This window comes from Lonchura striata, chromosome 5, assembly GCF_050655825.1.
Source record: "Lonchura striata isolate lonStrDom1 chromosome 5, ASM5065582v1, whole genome shotgun sequence".
Taxonomy (NCBI): domain Eukaryota; kingdom Metazoa; phylum Chordata; class Aves; order Passeriformes; family Estrildidae; genus Lonchura; species Lonchura striata.
The window spans coordinates 56,476,342-56,484,288 of NC_140707.1; positions in this window are offsets into that span (position 1 = coordinate 56,476,342).

Sequence of the window (7,947 nt, forward strand, 5' to 3'; positions counted from 1 at the left end):
GACAGCGATTGTGGAGCACCTCGGCAGCAGGCTGAAGAGCTGGTGGGGAGAGGTGAGGGAAGGGTGTCAGGCAGCTGGGATGGGGGCAGGGGTAAGCATGAAAGAAGGCCTTGAATCAAGCCTGCGTCGGGTGAGGCCTGAGAGCCGCCATGGAGGGGAAAAGCTGGTCAGATCCCAAGGGTCCTGGCCCTCTTGGCAGTACTTTGCCCAAGGCCCCAAGGCAGAGGGGGACTTGCAGCCCAGGGAGGGAATCAGGGCTGGGGGCTGAGCCCCAGGGACACCAAGCTGAGCTGCTCAGAGCTCTTCTCCCTGCAGCCTCAGCCCTGGGTAGCCTGGCCAGGCCAGAGTGTCTCCTGGGGCGTCCCAAGTGATGGCCAGATGGCTCATCGCCACACTCTCCCCGTTCTGTGTCTTGCAGGAGAAGAGCCAGAGCCCCCCGGTCTGCGCAGGGCAGTGCTGCTGCCAGGGACGCGGCTGCAGCAAGGAGCTGCTGCAGCTGCTGAGGCAGCACGATGCCCTGCTGCGGCTGTGCCTGCGCCTCAGCTCTCCACAGAGGCGCCGGCAGAAGACCACAGCCAAATGGGGCCTGTGGAAGAAGAGGCGGCTGCACTTCTCCCCCCAGCTCTGAGGTCCCCAGCTCTAGCTCACCTCTCGGCTGGCAGAGCAGAGCTGGGGCATGTAGGTTTTAGACTGTAGGTTTTATTGAGAATCCCCTTTGTTAGCAATAGCTCCCCATAGGATACCCATAAGTTCCCCAAAACCTTTTTCCCAAGATGAAGTTTTCCTTAGCTTTCTAGTTCTAAGATATTATCAAGTTCGTTTAGGTCTTAGGTTGTCCCCATGTAGATTTCCCACCCGATATTTTTAGATTTTTGGAGTATTCAATTTGAATAAAGTTCATCTGTTTTTTCACTTTGTTGTTTTATTTTCTGGATATTCCATCCCCGTAGGGGCAGATTGACTGATGATCATACCCGGTAGCTCCAGCCAAGCTGGAATGGGAAGCGTGAGTGTCCCAGCAGGGATTGAGGGCATGTGGAAAGAAAAGGGGGTGGGCATTATCCACCTGCCTACATCTTCCAAGGAAGCTTTGCTTGGATCCCTGCGTGCCTTATGCTGGGGGCCCCAAAACAGTGCCCTGGGCTAAGAAAAGAATCCCTGTTTTTAAAACACAGTGTACCATGTGTTTGTGATCTTCTGTACCCAGGTTCTGAAGCTTCTGAATACTGAAGCACTTGTGTGCATCAGCAGAGGTAGGAACTAGGTACCTTTGAGATGCTGTGCATAGGGAGGAGCAGCACACTTTGGGCTCCTGGCATTCCACTGGCAGCACTGCAAGGAGAAAAGAGGCAAAGTGATTGTTGGATGCAAATGTACACAGGATGACAGGGCATGTACCAGCTGAATTTAAAGAGCAACTGAATAAAGGTTTTGAATCACAGAATGGTTGAAGTTTGGAGCAGCCTCTTGATATCATCTAGTCCAACCCCGCTGCTCAAGCAAGGTCATTTGGAACCAATTGCCCAGGACAGTGTCCAGCTGGGTTTCAAAGCTCTCCGTAAATGGAGTTTCATTACCTCTCTGGGCAACCTTTGCCACTGTTTGACCACCCTTACAATTAAAAAAAAAAAAAAAAAATCCTGTGTTCCGTTTGAATTCGATGTGGCTTAACTTGTGCCCATGTTCCCCTTTTACTGAGCACTACTGGGAAGAGTCTGACTCCCTTGCCTTCATTCCTTTCCATCAGGTGTTTAGATGCACTGGTAAGATCACAGAATCACAGAAAGGGTCAGGTTGAAGGGATCACGGTGGGTCATCTGCTCCCTGCACAAGCAAGGTTTTCCTGGAGCACATGGCACAGGATTGTTTCCAAATGGATTCCCCCTGAGCCTCTCTTTTAACAGTTCTAGCTGTCCCAGCCTTCCTTCATATGGAGGGTGCTCTAATCCCTGAATCATCTTTGTGGCCCTTGGCTGGGCTCACGGTAAGTCCATGTCTGTTGCGTACACAGAAGCCCAAAACTGGTCACAATTGTGAATGCACCATGCAGGCAAATCTAGTTCCTCTCCAGATCTGAACCTTCACACTAATTTTCTTTTTCAGTCCTCAGTCCCTTGGTACAGCTTCCAGCAAGTGTGCAAAGTGCAGCTTTTGCACACCTTTCCATCGGAAGTATGTGTGAAGTTATCAGGTTCATGATGCCAACAAGAATTCACAAGCTGATTCCTGCAACTCAAATCAATCTCATGTTCTGTGAAAGGAGCTTTGTTACCAACCTCGCTTCCTTCTGAAAGGTGCCAAATGCTCCCTATTTGATTAATAATCCATGTAAATTTCCTGTGTACTTCATGGGGAAAAACCCATATTAATTTCTTGCTGGAGCTACTGTGTTCTTATAACAGTATTAATCAGTCATTTACACTGATTCAAATAAGCCCAGATAATATTTTTACTAATAATTTGATTGCTATAACCAGACACAGCAAGAGCAGGTTAACTGGAGCTTAAAACTGGAGTCAGAGATGGAAGATTTGTTCACTCCTTCTTACCTGAATTCCTGTCCTGAAGGAGTGAATCAAGGTCAGTACATGGACACATTCCAGAGTTAGTGAAATCTACAAAAGAGATACTTGTACCATTTTTACAATTTCTTCTGCAAGAGTCCTGTAGAGAAATAGTAGATTTATTAAATAAAAACAAAAAACAAAAAACAAACAAACAAAAAACCCCAAAAAAACCCAAAACCAAAACCAAAACCAAAAACAAGCAAACAAACAAACAAAAAGGTGGGGGGAGATTTTTGTGGTAATTGGGAGTGGGGCTGTGCGGTGGTGTGTTTTTCTTTCATTTAGTATTTGTTTAATATCTGTTTCCCCCCGCCCCAACCCCCCAATCTCCTCCTCTCCCCAGTGTCAGTCTTCCCTAGCTCTCCCCTAACCCCCTCATCTCCAAGTGGTCAATCCTCCCTTTCCCTGCCCCTTTCCCTGGAACCTTCCCTGTCATTCATCCTAGCCCCCTCCTCAGCTTCCAGACCTTTCCCTGTCTATTTAGTGAGGCTCAACACTCTATTGATCCATTTGTACTATTCCACTCCCCTGTTTCCCCTGATAGGTTTATGATATGTTAGTTCTGCCCTAAACTCCTCCCCTGCTATTCCCTTATTGGTTACTGTTCCTATACCCGTCCTCCTGAGTTCTTCTATAAAACCTTTGCCCCCCCTCTCAAGGGGGTCTTGGGGCTTGCTGAATAAAACCATCCTGTTCACCCCCAAGTCCCGTGTCACCTTCGTCTGTCCCCGCGTGCCACGAACTGAGACTGCAGAGCTTGCAGGGGGAAGCGGCCGCCCGTTCTCTTCCCTCACCGCCCAGCCCGGCATGGCTCGGAGTGCCGCGGCGAGAGGAGCGCATGCCGCGCCACAACAGGGCTGCAGCCAAGCCTCCTCCCCAATGGGTACAGCTGTGAGAAGCAGGTGAACAGCACTGAAAGCCAAGAGCCATGGAGTGCCTCCATTGGGGGGTATGGTAGGAGGAAGGCTCAACAGAGTTCTGTTGTGTGTTTGCAATAATACTGTAGCAAATGAAAACACTAAAGCAAGCTTCTTTTGTTTTGGGGTATGAATTATTTTAAGTGCCTTGAGTAATTCCAACAGGAAAATTGAGGAATGCCTCTGCTTTGCAATAGACTAGTTTTGTAGCTGGTGCTTTGGACTTGAATATATCTGTCTGAGGAAATAATTTAACTTTTGGATTCCTTGACAGAGATAGCCACTACTGCAGGGAGAACCACTACTGCAGAGACAACATGCAACTGCTTACTCTTTCTGTAGATGCATTTCATAGAAAACAGCACCAGCTGCTATTGAAGACACATAGCTGGTCCCTTAGTATAGCTCTCAGGTCACTTGCTAGGTTTTATCAGGACAGAACCAAGGGCTGGCTCCTGCATGTGGGCCACAAGAACCCCCTGCAGCTCCAGGCCAGTCCTTCTTTCCTGCAGGGCTCTGTGTGAGGGCTCCAGCTCCCTCCTGTGCCAGGGCCACTTGCTCCAGCTGGCGCTGCCACCAAGGCTTCACTGAGCACCACTGCCGTCTCTGGGCCTGCAGGGTGCTCCGACTGCCAAGATGGCAGAGACATCAAAGATTAAGAAGAAGCAGCCCCTTGGGATGGCCAGAAGGTTGAGCAGCAATCATGGGCCAAGCCTCTTCTCCTGCCTAGAGGCAATTTCTGATGAGGCGGTGCCTGAGCATTCTCAGAGATGGGAAGGACATGAGAGAGCAAATGCCAGCAAAGACTTTGAGCAGGGACATGGGACGTGTGGGTTGGACAGTCGGAAGAACTTTTGCCCAGAGAGGGGCATAATAAGATGGGAACAGGCTGCCTGGGGCAGTGGTGGGGTCCCCATTGGGGGAGGGGCTCAAGGAAAGAGCGGGCGTGGCCCTCAGGGCTCTGCTGGGGTTGCCATGTTGGGCATGGATCCTCCCAGGGCACTTGATTCCACAGTTCTGTGACATCACAGCCTCTGGGGCTGGCAGGGTGGCGTGGAACTGTCCCCAGCCTGTCGCTGCGGTGCCCAGAGAACGCCCAGTAGCCAGTGGGGAGACACAGCCAGAGTGGTGCTGAGGTGACGGCTCCCGCCACAGCAGCACCATGGCTGGCGACGGCTCCCGGCTGTCACTTAGCATCAGCATGTTGTTGATACTGGCCCTGCCCCTCAGCCCGTCCAGCTACCCTGAGGGGCACAAGGGCACCGTGGCCTCGCTCCCTGAGGAAAGGGAGCAGCCAGCCACCAGCCCTGAGACGACCCCCTGGTGGGTCACGGTGGTGGCAGAGGCCGTGGTGGCCACCGTTGTGGAGCTGCTGCTGACAGCGATTGTGGAGCACCTCGGCAGCAGGCTGAAGAGCTGGTGGGGAGAGGTGAGGGAAGGGTGTCAGGCAGCTGGGATGAGGGCAGGGGTAAGCATGAAAGAAGGCCTTGAATCAAGCCTGCGTCGGGTGAGGCCTGAGAGCCGCCATGGAGGGGAAAAGCTGGTCAGATCCCAAGGGTCCTGGCCCTCTTGGCAGTACTTTGCCCAAGGCCCCAAGGCAGAGGGGGACTTGCAGCCCAGGGAGGGAATCAGGGCTGGGGGCTGAGCCCCAGGGACACCAAGCTGAGCTGCTCAGAGCTCTTCTCCCTGCAGCCTCAGCCCTGGGTAGCCTGGCCAGGCCAGAGTGTCTCCTGGGGCGTCCCAAGTGATGGCCAGATGGCTCATCGCCACACTCTCCCCGTTCTGTGTCTTGCAGGAGAAGAGCCAGAGCCCCCCGGTCTGCGCAGGGCAGTGCTGCTGCCAGGGACGCGGCTGCAGCAAGGAGCTGCTGCAGCTGCTGAGGCAGCACGATGCCCTGCTGCGGCTGTGCCTGCGCCTCAGCTCTCCACAGAGGCGCCGGCAGAAGACCACAGCCAAATGGGGCCTGTGGAAGAAGAGGCGGCTGCACTTCTCCCCCCAGCTCTGAGGTCCCCAGCTCTAGCTCACCTCTCGGCTGGCAGAGCAGAGCTGGGGCATGTAGGTTTTAGACTGTAGGTTTTATTGAGAATCCCCTTTGTTAGCAATAGCTCCCCATAGGATACCCATAAGTTCCCCAAAACCTTTTTCCCAAGATGAAGTTTTCCTTAGCTTTCTAGTTCTAAGATATTATCAAGTTCGTTTAGGTCTTAGGTTGTCCCCATGTAGATTTCCCACCCGATATTTTTAGATTTTTGGAGTATTCAATTTGAATAAAGTTCATCTGTTTTTTCACTTTGTTGTTTTATTTTCTGGATATTCCATCCCCGTAGGGGCAGATTGACTGATGATCATACCCGGTAGCTCCAGCCAAGCTGGAATGGGAAGCGTGAGTGTCCCAGCAGGGATTGAGGGCATGTGGAAAGAAAAGGGGGTGGGCATTATCCACCTGCCTACATCTTCCAAGGAAGCTTTGCTTGGATCCCTGCGTGCCTTATGCTGGGGGCCCCAAAACAGTGCCCTGGGCTAAGAAAAGAATCCCTGTTTTTAAAACACAGTGTACCATGTGTTTGTGATCTTCTGTACCCAGGTTCTGAAGCTTCTGAATACTGAAGCACTTGTGTGCATCAGCAGAGGTAGGAACTAGGTACCTTTGAGATGCTGTGCATAGGGAGGAGCAGCACACTTTGGGCTCCTGGCATTCCACTGGCAGCACTGCAAGGAGAAAAGAGGCAAAGTGATTGTTGGATGCAAATGTACACAGGATGACAGGGCATGTACCAGCTGAATTTAAAGAGCAACTGAATAAAGGTTTTGAATCACAGAATGGTTGAAGTTTGGAGCAGCCTCTTGATATCATCTAGTCCAACCCCGCTGCTCAAGCAAGGTCATTTGGAACCAATTGCCCAGGACAGTGTCCAGCTGGGTTTCAAAGCTCTCCGTAAATGGAGTTTCATTACCTCTCTGGGCAACCTTTGCCACTGTTTGACCACCCTTACAATTAAAAAAAAAAAATAAAAAAATCCTGTGTTCCGTTTGAATTCGATGTGGCTTAACTTGTGCCCATGTTCCCCTTTTACTGAGCACTACTGGGAAGAGTCTGACTCCCTTGCCTTCATTCCTTTCCATCAGGTGTTTAGATGCACTGGTAAGATCACAGAATCACAGAAAGGGTCAGGTTGAAGGGATCACGGTGGGTCATCTGCTCCCTGCACAAGCAAGGTTTTCCTGGAGCACATGGCACAGGATTGTTTCCAAATGGATTCCCCCTGAGCCTCTCTTTTAACAGTTCTAGCTGTCCCAGCCTTCCTTCATATGGAGGGTGCTCTAATCCCTGAATCATCTTTGTGGCCCTTGGCTGGGCTCACGGTAAGTCCATGTCTGTTGCGTACACAGAAGCCCAAAACTGGTCACAATTGTGAATGCACCATGCAGGCAAATCTAGTTCCTCTCCAGATCTGAACCTTCACACTAATTTTCTTTTTCAGTCCTCAGTCCCTTGGTACAGCTTCCAGCAAGTGTGCAAAGTGCAGCTTTTGCACACCTTTCCATCGGAAGTATGTGTGAAGTTATCAGGTTCATGATGCCAACAAGAATTCACAAGCTGATTCCTGCAACTCAAATCAATCTCATGTTCTGTGAAAGGAGCTTTGTTACCAACCTCGCTTCCTTCTGAAAGGTGCCAAATGCTCCCTATTTGATTAATAATCCATGTAAATTTCCTGTGTACTTCATGGGGAAAAACCCATATTAATTTCTTGCTGGAGCTACTGTGTTCTTATAACAGTATTAATCAGTCATTTACACTGATTCAAATAAGCCCAGATAATATTTTTACTAATAATTTGATTGCTATAACCAGACACAGCAAGAGCAGGTTAACTGGAGCTTAAAACTGGAGTCAGAGATGGAAGATTTGTTCACTCCTTCTTACCTGAATTCCTGTCCTGAAGGAGTGAATCAAGGTCAGTACATGGACACATTCCAGAGTTAGTGAAATCTACAAAAGAGATACTTGTACCATTTTTACAATTTCTTCTGCAAGAGTCCTGTAGAGAAATAGTAGATTTATTAAATAAAAACAAAAAACAAAAAACAAACAAACAAAAAACCCCAAAAAAACCCAAAAACAAAACCAAAACCAAAAACAAGCAAACAAACAAACAAAAAGGTGGGGGGAGATTTTTGTGGTAATTGGGAGTGGGGCTGTGCGGTGGTGTGTTTTTCTTTCATTTAGTATTTGTTTAATATCTGTTTCCCCCCGCCCCAACCCCCCAGTCTCCTCCTCTCCCCAGTGTCAGTCTTCCCTAGCTCTCCCCTAACCCCCTCATCTCCAAGTGGTCAATCCTCCCTTTCCCTGCCCCTTTCCCTGGAACCTTCCCTGTCATTCATCCTAGCCCCCTCCTCAGCTTCCAGACCTTTCCCTGTCTATTTAGTGAGGCTCAACACTCTATTGATCCATTTGTACT